Source organism: Giraffa tippelskirchi, chromosome 12 (genome assembly GCF_054371585.1).
Source record: "Giraffa tippelskirchi isolate mGirTip1 chromosome 12, T2T-mGirTip1v1.2.pri, whole genome shotgun sequence".
Lineage (NCBI taxonomy): Eukaryota > Metazoa > Chordata > Mammalia > Artiodactyla > Giraffidae > Giraffa > Giraffa tippelskirchi.
This window is the reverse complement of record NC_137286.1, coordinates 40975151-40987308: the sequence shown is the minus strand read 5'-3', so window position 1 is coordinate 40987308 and position 12158 is coordinate 40975151. Positions and strand designations below refer to the sequence as shown.

At 38.8% G+C, this 12158-nt stretch overlaps 1 protein-coding gene across 2 annotated transcripts in view; it reads left to right on the top strand.

Moving 5' to 3' along the window:
* Nucleotides 1-972: 972 nt before the first annotated feature.
* Nucleotides 973-12158, top strand: part of ZFAND6 (zinc finger AN1-type containing 6) — a 51269-nt gene continuing 40083 nt past the window's right edge. For both annotated transcript variants that reach the window (XM_081546746.1, XM_081546745.1), the window contains exon 1: nt 973-1106. The gene's annotated coding sequence lies outside the window, so the exon portion shown is untranslated. The remainder of the gene's footprint in view (nt 1107-12158) is intronic.

Genomic DNA, 12158 nt, shown 5'->3' with positions numbered 1-12158 from the left:
TTTTTTACTCTATTTTTTTAGCATGAAAATTTCTTCCAAAATAGTTCTAAACAAAACATCAAATATAAAACTAAAAAGGACCCGCAGGACTCGGTCCACCTTCTACCTGCCAGACCCATCTGAACCCCTCTAATCATGGCAGGACTGAATGACCTTGAACTATGAGCTTGTACTTCTTGTACTGCACCGGAGCCCAAGGGTGAGAAGCTGCGGGGGAGCCGTTCTGCTCAGCACCCCACGCCCCAGCGCAGTAGTTGCGAAGTCCACTCAGCTAGGAAGTGGATGTGCGCTTCTGCAAAGAGTTTTGCAAAGGGGTCTGAGTGCCTGTGGGGCGTGTGCGTCCATGCATATGTGTGTGTGTGTGTCGGGGGACACACCTGTGCATGCTCGCTTCTACTAGTTTTCCTTATCTTTCCAAGCAGTGGCTCAGAACCGGGCAGAGTAGTGCCCCAGGCCTTGGACTCTGCGCTTGCAAAAATGGGGGGTGAGGGCACAATGATGCACGTTGGGGAAAGCTCAGAATTCCTTCTTGCACAACTGGCAGGTGAAGCGCAACTCTTTCTGGCTACTCGATCTGGCGCAGGAACATGCAGCCCCCTTCGTGGTAGCAAAGGGACCTGAACCTACCGCCCCAGACTCGATGAATCTCCGCTAGACCCCAAGAAACGTCCTCCGGTTGTCGCCCCCGCTGCCGCCGGGAAGAAGCCCCGGCGGAGGAAGGACAGTGGAGGCGGAGAGGCCGGAGGAGCGTCTCCCCTTGCTTCGCCCCACCTCCTCTTACGCTCCAGCCAATCGCCGCTTACTCCGAGCCCTGACCCCGCCCCTCCCGGCCGGCGCCGGCCTGCGGCTCCGCCCCGGCCGGTAATAATCAGGCTGCGGGCGGGGGTTGCCGCGTCAGCGCCGGGCGCCGGCCAATCGCGGAGCTCTGCCCCGTAGTCGCGTCACAGACCGAACAACCAAACAGAAAAGTTTAATAAACAGCGGACGGAGGGCCCGGCGGCGGCGGGGCCGGAGCGACCAGGGGTTTAGCGGCCTCACCTGTCCCCATTCACCGGCGGCGACCGGCGGCGGCAAGCAGCGCGTCAGGCGGAGGGAGCCGCCGCCAGGTGAGGAGCGGGGCCCGCGGGGCCCCGGCGACCGGCGCCTCCCTTCCCCCTCCCGCTCCCTTCCCCCTCCGGCTAAGGCGACGCCAGGCCCGCCCCCGGCCCCTCCCGGCCCAGGGGAGCCGGAAGCGGAGGGCGGCCGGCGGGCGCAGCAGGTGGTGGGCCGGCCGCCGCCCGCGGGCACGGGCCGGGCTTTTACTGAGGGTTGAGGGGCTTCCTGGCCCCGGGGGCAGGGGCCGAGGTGCGGCGGACTCCCCCGGACGCGCGGCAGGCCCTTGCGGTCCCGGGCTTCCCGCTGGGGGCGGGGGCGGCGCGCTGAGGTGGGACCCCCCCCACTCCCCCCGGGCCTGGGGGGGTGGGGAGCTGGCGCAGTCCTCCGATTCCGAGCAGTTGGCGGGCGGGGGCCGGAGGGACCCCGGGCGCCCTCTGGCGCGTCCCTGTCACCGGCCCGGGTCAAGTTCCCCGCCTGACGCCTCCCAGCCCGAGCCCTTCTTGGAATGATTTTTCACCTGCCGTGTTTCCAGCAGCCGGCCAGGGGGAAAGTCTAGCAAGTCAGACAAGGAAAGGGGCACAGGGGGATCTCTCTTTCCTCTGCTTTTGTTGGGTGGACTCAGAATTTCTCGATTTTCCTCTGGAGTAGTATTTTCACTTTGCCTTCTAACTACGTAAACAAGGACAGAATATTGCGTTTGAGATGATTTTAACTTTTATGTCGCAACTTTATGCCAAACCAACCACACGATTAAGACGCTGCGATGATTATTTTCACACAGATTAGTTGTTCAGCAGTGTGAAGAAGTTACACACAGACCATGTATAAGTTGTTTGGTGGTTAAAAAACTGGTTCGTTATTACTGATTCAGTGCTCCGAGCAAGAAGTTTAAAGTCCTCTGTCAAATCAAATTCGGAATTTGTTTTTTAATGTAAAATCCCATAGACTTTTAAGGTTAGTTATGTAATATTTATGTTACCAATTTTAGGACATTTTGCCGAGTTACCCTTAGTCCAGGGCTTCAAGGGAAAATGTTTTCTTTCTGCAGAATATGCACATTTATATTTCCCAAACAGGTTATCTTTTAAACTTTTTTTTCTTTTACGTTTTAAAATGTATTTAAGGGAAACAGGGATTGCAAAGGTGTACAGGAGGAGAATTTCTGGGTTATTGGCTTATTATCTCAATTGTGATAATTTCCTGTGTCAAAACAGATCACATTTTACACTTTTAAGTATATGAAGTTTATTGTATGTTAATTAAAACTTTTTAAGCAAAGTATTCAAAGTGTATTTAATGCCACAAAGGTATGAACACGCACAACACAGTATTAAAGTATGCTGTACACAGTAGAGTATAAAGAGATAAAAATGTAATAAAAATCCATGCTTTCCATCTCCAAACCAAAAGTTGGAATATTACCAAAACTTGCATATGTTTATGAGTTTCTTATCTGTCTTATACCTCTGCCTGTCCTTACCGAGGTAATCATTTCAGTCTAGTGTATTTTGTTTACCATTCCCTTGCGTTTTTTTTTAAAGTTTCATAACATAATGTCTGTGTGCTCAAACTGTGTGTTTAGTTTGTTTTTCTTTTGAGCTTTTTTATGAAAAGGATATGTGGCTGTAGTTCACTCATTTCATTGCTCTGTTAATATAAAGATTAATATTGTGTTAATCTTCCACGACTCATGGACCTTTAGCCTATGTCTTTGATTCTGTTTTGCTGTCACCAGCTGTGTCCCATGAACATTTCTTGTTTCCTGACTCCTGGTACACAAGTGCAAGAGTTGCTTTAGAGTGAATGCAGATTTCATTGGGACATTTTAGGTACTCAGGAGTAAAATAGATTGAAATACTAGAAATAAATGAAAAACTTTAGGATTCTCTTTTATGTTTTAATGGCAAATTCATATCCATAGTAATTGGTTCATAGTTTTTGAACATCTGCATGAGAAACCAGGATTCCTGTCAATCTGAATGAATCTTGTCCTTGGAAATCCCATGATAAGAAGTCTGGCACTATTTGCTGTCAACTTTTTCACTGCAAAAATGTAAAAAACACTTGATTTGGTATAAACTAAATCACTCTTTTCTGGGGTTCCCTTTCCCACTTTTTAATCTCTGGCGAGTTTCTTAAAACTTCTCTTGTGCCGTAGTACACATGTGTAAAAGAAACCTGTCCTGAGTTTATCCTATCAGTTATGCAGACTTTAGTTAAGTGAAGCACCTGTCAAATGGCAGAGCTTTTAAGGAAAATGATTAGGGCCAAGGTGTTATTCTCTGGAATTACATTGAGTGTGTCCTTTGGAACACTTTTGAGAAAGGTATGTGGTGAGTATTGATCAGGATATGTTAGCATCACATTTAAGTATTTTTTATTCCTCCTCCCCCCGAGATTTGGGATTTATTGTGTAAACAGCAACACAAAGATAAATTATGGAGCAGTATTAACTTCCTGAAAATGGTGTGTGTATAAGTAATATGAGTTTATGTATATCTTTGAATAAACTTTTTTATTTATAGGCATGAGAAGTGGTGTTTTTTGTTTTTTAAGAACAGTGCACGCAGCCTGCAGACAAATATCAGGATGCTTTGTTTTGATAGGACTATTTTATCTTGCTTTAAAAAAACAAAAACAAGCCTCAGTTTTGTATTTGATTATGAGGGCAGCTTTTTGTCCCTCCAAACCATCAGAAAAGTTACAGAGAATGAGTAATTATTAATATTTTGGCAGGTATCCCACCAGTCTCTCTGTTTTTGTTTTTCTTATCCTAAACAATTAAACGTTGAATTCTAAGCAGTACTAGGCTGCTTCTGTGTTCAAAACTTAAACCAAATATCCATCTCAACACCTTTGTTGTACATGGTATGGTGGTGGTAGTCACCTCACTGATATCTTTGCTTCAAGGTTCTCTCCCTTTTCTGTGCAGAACAATCGTTTCAGTGTGTAAATTAGATTATCTTATTCTCAGACTCAAATCCAAATTTTTTTATACTCTTGACCAACAGTGGCCAATGAAAATATAGTAGGAGCTGCAAATGGGAACCACATAAGTAGTTAAACATTTTCTAATAGCTACATTTACAAAAAGAGAAACAGGTGAAATATTTTTTAACCCAAAATACTGTGATTGAGCAAGTATTCGTTGTAAGAAATTACTAATGGGATATATTTTAGTTATCTTTTTTCAGACTGTCTTCACCGTTGGTTGTGTGTTTTCCACTTAAGGTACCTCTTGGGCAGGCCTGGTTTGTGGCTGATCTAGACTGTCGGGCCCATCAGCCTCACAGGCTTATCTTGTGCTGCTCACCCTGACCCATGCACCCCCAGCAGTGCTGTATGCCAAGCTTAGTTCTCTTAAAATTGTTCCTTCTGCCTGAACACCCAGTCATGTTTTGCTCAAATGTCACTCCTTGTGAGACACCATCTCAGACCACTTTCCCTGTCAGCTGGCTGTGTTACCTTCTTTGTGTCCTTTGAGAACCTAACATCTGAAGTGATTTATCTGATTATTGTCTGTATCCCCTGCTTGAAGTAAACTGCTTGTGGGCAAGGATTTACTCAGTTTTACTGTTCAGTTCAGTTTCTCAGCCGTGTCCAACTCTTTGCGACCCCATGGACTGTAGCACGCCAGGCCTCCCTGTCCATCACCAACTCCCAGAGTTTACTCAAACTCAGGTCCATTGAGTCGGTGATGCCATCCAACCATCTCATCCTCTGTCGTTCCCCTCTCCTCCTGCTTTCAATCTTTCCCAGCATCAAGGTCTTTTCATATGAGTCAGTTCTTCATATCAGGTGGCCAAAGTATTGGAGTTTCAGCTTCTGAAGAGTCTTCTCCAACACCACAGTTCAAAAGCATCAATGCTTCAGCGCTCACCTTTCTTTATAGTCCAGCTCTCATATCCATATGTGACTACTGGAGGAAACAGCTTTACTGTTAGGTCCCCATATATTGAAAATAAGATTTTTAAAAGGTACACACCATTTTGTCTTATGAAAGTACTGTTAATTTAACTAGTCACTTATTGTGTACAACTTGCTTCTTTATCCTTTTTTTCACTATTACAATGTGGTGAAAAACATCTTAAGAGCTACATCTTACTATGTATTTCTTATTTCTTTAGGGTTCAGCCTGTCTTAAAATTGCTTAAAGTATATGAACATTTTTTTTTCATGAATACTGACAAATCTTATCTTAAAAGTTTGATTAACATTGTAATATAAGTTGACCAAACCTGTATGAAGTTCAATGAAAAATATGAGAGAGTATACATTTCCTCCATATCTTTACCAGAAATAATATTTTTTTCCTTCTTTTTCTTTTCATAAGATTTGTAATTTATTTCTTAGATTAATGAATTATGATAATGAATAGAGGTATAGGTTCTGGACATCTTCTGGTTTGTCTTTGGCTCATTGGAGTGGTGTTTATATTTAGGATAGCCACCCTTTGACTCATCCTACTAACATTTTCACTTGCTCTTCATTAGCCTTTTGTTGATTTATTAACTTTTTTAATAATTAAAAGTTTTTGTCTTTTAAGAAGTTTAGGTTAATAACATTGTTTTTACAGCTTCTACTTTCATATTTAATGAACTCTCCTACCCAGATAACTGTTTTCTTCTAGTTCTTTGTGGTTCCATTTTTCACATCTCTCTCTTCTGTTCATTTAAGATTTATTTTGACATAATATGTGAAGCTGAAAGAATTGTCCTTAGTTTTCCTTAGAAGTTAATCAGTTATTTCAGCCCCATAAAAGAAAACTTTTTCTTTTGCCTTCAAATAAAGCTGCCTTTGTCATATACTAAATACATTTATGTTTGGTTCTTTTTAGCTTTTATTCAGTACCAGTCAGTGCACATTGTTTTAGTAACTGGGAGTAATAACGTGTTTTCTTTTTGTTATTGTTAAGTCTTACCATCCTCTTCCCCCCCACTCCCCCTACAATTTTTAGTTGTTGCTTTGTTAGTCCTCAAGTTTTTAGTTGATTCCTTAGGGTCTTTGGGTTGTTTTTGGTCTTGAATTTTTTAATTTAGAAAATACTGTTATTTCCACACTTAATGTTTTATGTTGTATAATGAAAAAAATTTAATGCCATTAAGTTTTCCTTTGAGCCTAGTTTAGGTATTTTCCTTAAAATTTTACCTATAATATTTTTATTAAAATCCCTGCTGTTGCAGTTTTCATTCAGCTGTTCCTCTATGCTACTTAGGCATTGTGCTAAATGTTGAGGAGATAGAGATGAATGATACAGGATCTTTGCTGTCATGGAGTTTACTGTCCGTTGGAAAAGCTAGGCTGTTAACAGACCACTGTATAGAGTTTTCAGATTTTGACAACTGCTGGGAAGGAGAAAAGTAGGGTGTGCTAATAGAGATTGGAAGGTGCTAGTTGGGATGTTTGTTCTGAGAATGTAATGTTTAAAGTTAGTGGTGGTGTATGTGTTTGGGATTCTTAACTTCCCCAGTCTGTCACAACATTAAAAAAAAAAAAAAAAGACGCACTGAATTTGTTCTGTAAACATTTTTTGTGAAAATTGCCTTGCAAACAGGTTCAAGCCCCTGTCCCACCCCCTCCACGCCATACCCTCCAGTTGGATTACTGCCTCAAACCCTGTCCAGAATAGAAATTCTGAAACTGTGATTCTGACTGCTAAGATCAGAAAAGTACTGGGGCAAGTTTCCCTAGTAAAGGGGACGAAAAGAACCTGGCTCAATTTAGGAGGTGACCGGCAATTGGAATGGCTGGAGTTTACTGAGTGAAGAGAGTGGGGCAGATTTTATTGCAAGACTTATTTCCAAGTGCTAAGGCTGCTTCCACTTCACCACCTTCCTATCCTATTTATAGTCTGTGATCCAAATTGGTCACTTACAAATAACTTGGATTATTTTGCTCCTTGGTACTTTCCTTCATTATTTCTACTGTATTTTCGCTTTCCTCCCACTCAGGATCTTTGCATAGGCTGTCCCTGTTTGCTAAATTGTGATTTCCTTTGATGAATTAACCCTTAATGCTGGCAAAACAGGTTAAGTTCTCTATTGGCTATATTTACTCATTTCCCATTTCCCATTGGACATTTCTTTTGTAAATACTTGTAACAACTGCAGTTCATTAAATGCATGTGATTTGTTTCAGCAGTCTTTTTCTCCTAGAGCTGTACTTTTCAATAGTGTAGTTTCTAGCCACTTGTGGCTATTTAAATTAACTAAAATTAAATAATGTAAAAAATTCATATCCTCAGTTTTACTGGTCACATTTCAGGCGGTCAGTATCCATATGCGACTAGTGGCTGTTACAATGGACAGCAGAGATAAAGAGTCTTGTGCAGTAATGAAAATCTGTCTTAATTTCTGAATAATCATGTGGCTAAAAGCTATAGTATTTAAGTTTTAAGTAACCACATCTGGCTATTGAAATATGGCAAGTCTGAATTGAGATGTGCTATAAGTATGAAATATAAGCTTGATTTCTAGCACAAAAAAGGGAATAGAGCTCAGTTTTTAAGATATTGATTATGTATTGAAGTAATGCTACTTTACATATTTCCTGTTAAAGAAAATATTTATGACAGTTAATTTAACTTATTTAGTGTTTTAATGTGGCTACCAGAAAGCTGAAGATTGCATGTGACTCGCATTATTTTCTAGGTGGTCTGACTCTAGACCGTAATTTTCTACAATGGAGGGACAGTTCACTATGGCGTTCACAGCAGCCAGTGGTGCCTAGCATATATATAGTAGGTGTTCAAAATGTTTGATGAATGAATAAGCTTTTCAATAGGTAGACAACACTACCTATTCAACTTTTGCTTTTTCAAATTGTTGGCTTTCTTCTGGACTATAATTTAAAATTTTTTTCCTTTGACTGTTGAGAAAAGAAGCTTTTCTTTTGATAGCTATATAAAGAACTGTCCTTATTAAATAATTGCTGTACATCATTCATCTTTCGGTTATGTTTTTCTGGCTTAGGCTGCTAACCAGAGAGGGAATTTAAAGTCTGCCAACCTGTTTTCTGTCATTTTTCTTTGTGTAGCAGTTTACTTCGATGATCGATTGTGTGTTGTTTGGCACATGAAAATTCATGACTATTAGATCTAAATAATTGAGGACTACGAATGCTTTTCTTTTACTTACACTTTGGTCTCCATATTATGATCCCTGTTCCTTTTTAATTTACATTTATTGATGACCTTCTTTGTTTCTTTAGACTTAGAACAATTTACTGTCTTACAGAAAGCTATCTCTTTTTAAGCTTGGTTTATGCTTTTTTACCTGTTTACTTCCTAAATATTTCCTTTGTGTTTGGTATTCTGCTTAATGGACCCTCACTTCCCACCCTCCCTCTCCCCCATACTCACTTTGTATTTTTTTCTCTTAATGAGAAGGTAGTCATCAGGAGTTGCAAACTCAAATGCATACCTCACTTCTGTAGACACTGTGTATTTGTCAGGGAAATATTTCTTAAATATTTTTTTCCTCCATCAATTGATGGTTTTCAGACTTTATCCTTAGTGACCCTAGTCATGTTTTGCTATTGTCACCAACTACCTTTCACCAGCAACTGCCTTAACTACCTGTAGCACTCAGGGATGTTACTGCCAAGGAATAATTTCTGTTGTAGGAAGGATTTTTGAGCCATTCTCAGTCCCTAAAAATTCTGTGGAAGTTTTCCCCCTGCTCTGAATGTACCAAAAGTTATTCCTAATAGTCTGGGTATTGCCTTTTTATATGGGTCTTTTTAATAATAAGTGAAATGAGACCAAGTTGTTTAGTGGCTTGGTCTCTTCTAAACTGTTTTCAGTTGATAGGTTTGTGAAAACCTCTGAACTCCCACAAAGAGTACACCCTTTGAATACTTGATGTTGGAAAAGTGTTGTCGTCACATGCAATCAGGGAGCCTTGAGGGAGCCTTGACCCTTTTGCTGCCTCCCTGTTCCCAGGAAGCAGTGTTATTTTCAGATAACCTCAGTTGTGGTATCGCTCTCTTTTTATTTATTTTTACTGTTGTTTTCTTCTATTGCGGATTTAGAAGAGGAGTAAAATACTCTTACTTTTAATCTGTAAGCCACCTAAAATGATATTTATCAACTTGCAGTTCTTTCAAATAGGCCCTGGAGGCCTTTGAACCATCTGAAATAGTTCAGTCTACATTTCAATCTATATTTTCTTTTGGTTATAAATGGAGAGGATTTTGGTGTTAGATTAGTGTATGTTGTGTCTTTGTTGTACGCAAATAGTTAACTTTGATGTGAAAAGTTGATGTTGGAACAAAGGTTCATTTGGTTCCTATAACTGAATACTAATTTTATGTTTGCCAAATTTTAAAAGTAAAATGTTTGCTATCTCTTTTTCTATAACCCTATAAAATTTTGGCCATCTAAAACTTGTTTTATGATGTAACTCAAGTTTGATGCTGTAACTCAAATTGTGTATTTTTTCTATTGTCTGCCCCTGTACCTCTTCTGCTCGCAGGGTCTTTTTGCATGTGTCCACACAGTGGGAAGAAAACCTGAACTTGACTCATGAAGTACTGGGCATTCAAAGCTGTGAATCCTTGCAAAGGATCTTGGGACTGGACCTCTGTGAATTGGCCCTTTCAATTTGTCCACTTAAAAGGCATAATAGATTATGCAGCTGTTTGGGCTTCTGCGGGGTATTACTCCATATTCATGTCTAGTTGCAATTATGTGCATTTTCAGTTTCTTACAAAGACTTCCCTTTGTATTCAAAATAAGTTTGTTGGCTTTATGTTGTTCTAATGTATGAATTTTCTTTGAGGAAAAATGCTTGCAAGATTTTTAACTTAGAAAATGAAATTTAAATGAAAAATTCTTACATAAAGTAACAAAGTATATTTTAAGAGGGAGCTACTCTGATTTGTTTTAATTTTGAATTTGTTTTTATAAGTCAGTCAATTTTTGGCAGAGGTGAATACTCTTTAAATTTGTCATTCAATCAGATAATGATGAATGTCAGAGTAATAGTTAACGGATCAAACTCCTAAAAACATAAACGGTTCTAATTTAAGCATACAGCAAATTTAAAAATACAGCAAATTTTTGTAATGTACAAAGTGACCAAAGATCTTTGTTGAAATGTCAGAATCTCTTTAGAATCTGTAGTAAAAATAACATTTAACGTAACTTATATTTTAAGAGGCGTATATCCTTCAGCTCTCCCTTAGGGTTACTATGCCACCTTAGAGTAATATCTCAGAAGGATGCAAAATAGTGTCCACTTTTCTTTTAAAAAAACTAAAAATGACTTGAACCATCCTGAAGTTTATACTTGAACATGTTCAGTAGAACAAGTTGTCTTCTCCTTTTGTTTTTGCAATGGATAAGCATTAACTTGCAAAACATGACATCAGACCTGTAAGTCTGACATAGAAATAATATTTGCCTCATTTTTCTTCAGTTTTCAATAGAATTATCAGTCTGATGTCACTGAAAATTTTACTCTATGCTTGTGATATTATATTTGATATCTTAGAAATTTTTGCATTCAATATTTTAGTACTATGTATTTTCATTTAAGATGTAGTTTTATGTTTTAAGTCTTAGAGAAAATATTATTTTGTTCTCATTAGGAGAATTTTTGCAGTGGATTTCTGTTGCTGTTTTAGAATTTTCATACCAAATGTGAACTCTATTGAAAAAGGAATCTTGTCTTTATAAAGCATAACTTCACCTTGAGGCTCTGTAAAAAAAAATTAAATAATTTCGTTTAAAAGCATTGTATTTTAAACACTTGGTCACTGAACTGCAAATTAACACTTCTTCTGTGAGATTTTCATTGCTGTTACTTGGCTTATTTATTTTTTACCTAGACAAAAGAGTAAGCAAATAGTATATGATGGGAAAACTGAAACATTACCTACTGTTTCTTTAAGAAACCAGCTTATCCAGGGGGTTTTAGTATGTTTAACCTAACCTGCTAGCAAGGAAAAGTTCTTTAAAATAATGGATATTAGCCGTATCCAATCACAATTATCAGTTTCACTAACAGGGAGGAGATTTTACTCTTCAGCCACTAGAATTGGAGAAGGTGGAGCTTGGTATTCAGGTTTGGTTGCTTTGGAGTACAGCTTCAAGTGAAGTTAATCTGAGGTGAAGCAAACAGAAAATTGTGGAGGTTTTGTTGGTAGGATTTTTGTTCTAATCTTTTAATGATCCTTTATTTTACACTTTTGCTCCTTTATGCTTCTGTGTATGCTAGGTTTTGTCATTGTTGCTATTTTCTGATGCAAACTGAACATTAAAATTAAGCAGGGAAGCAGAACAAAAGGGCTGTTTGGACAGGAAATAGGTGTTCAGAGAATCAAACTTGACTTTCTTTTATCATTATTTTTAGTTCAGAATTTAAGTGTCATTAAAAAATACTTGCATAAAAATCATCTCCAGTAACAGTCTTTTCTCTCGGATTGGATGTTTGAAGAGTCATTTGTCAGTTTTTATAAATGACATCTTGAGGAGGAGGTCTGTTTATGTCATTTTCCTTAAACTTAAGATGTGAAGTTGCTAAAAGACAGATATATGTGGTAGGTTTAAATGTGTCCTTTTTAAAGAATCGAAATGCCAACTGTTAATTTTTTTTTTACCTCCCAGTATACATCCCCCCTTTTTAAACTTCAGTGTATTTTAAATCTACCAATGTGTTGGCGCTTTTTAGTATGCTCATAATTTTAGTTTTGCTTTTTTAAAAGATCATAGATTTATTTTATATAGAACAAGGTAAAACTTTGTCCTTCTTTCAAACTTCATTTCTTTCAAGGTGGACATAAAGCAGTTAACACCTTTTTGAAACAGGAAATGAATGAATTTATATTTTTAAGAGGTATAGGTAGGCTGCCAAAACTTAAAGTGTCTATGAATCTATTGACATTTCTTACTTAAGAAATAATTGTACTATGTTTCAGTACCAGAAGTTTCCTTTAGAGGCTCTTGTTTTTATATTGTTGCTCTTTGATCTCATAGAAATTAAGGTATAGAATAATTTGAATAATTGGCCCAAATGCCACCTAAGCATTTCAGTCAGTATACTTGTATTTACTATGCTCTT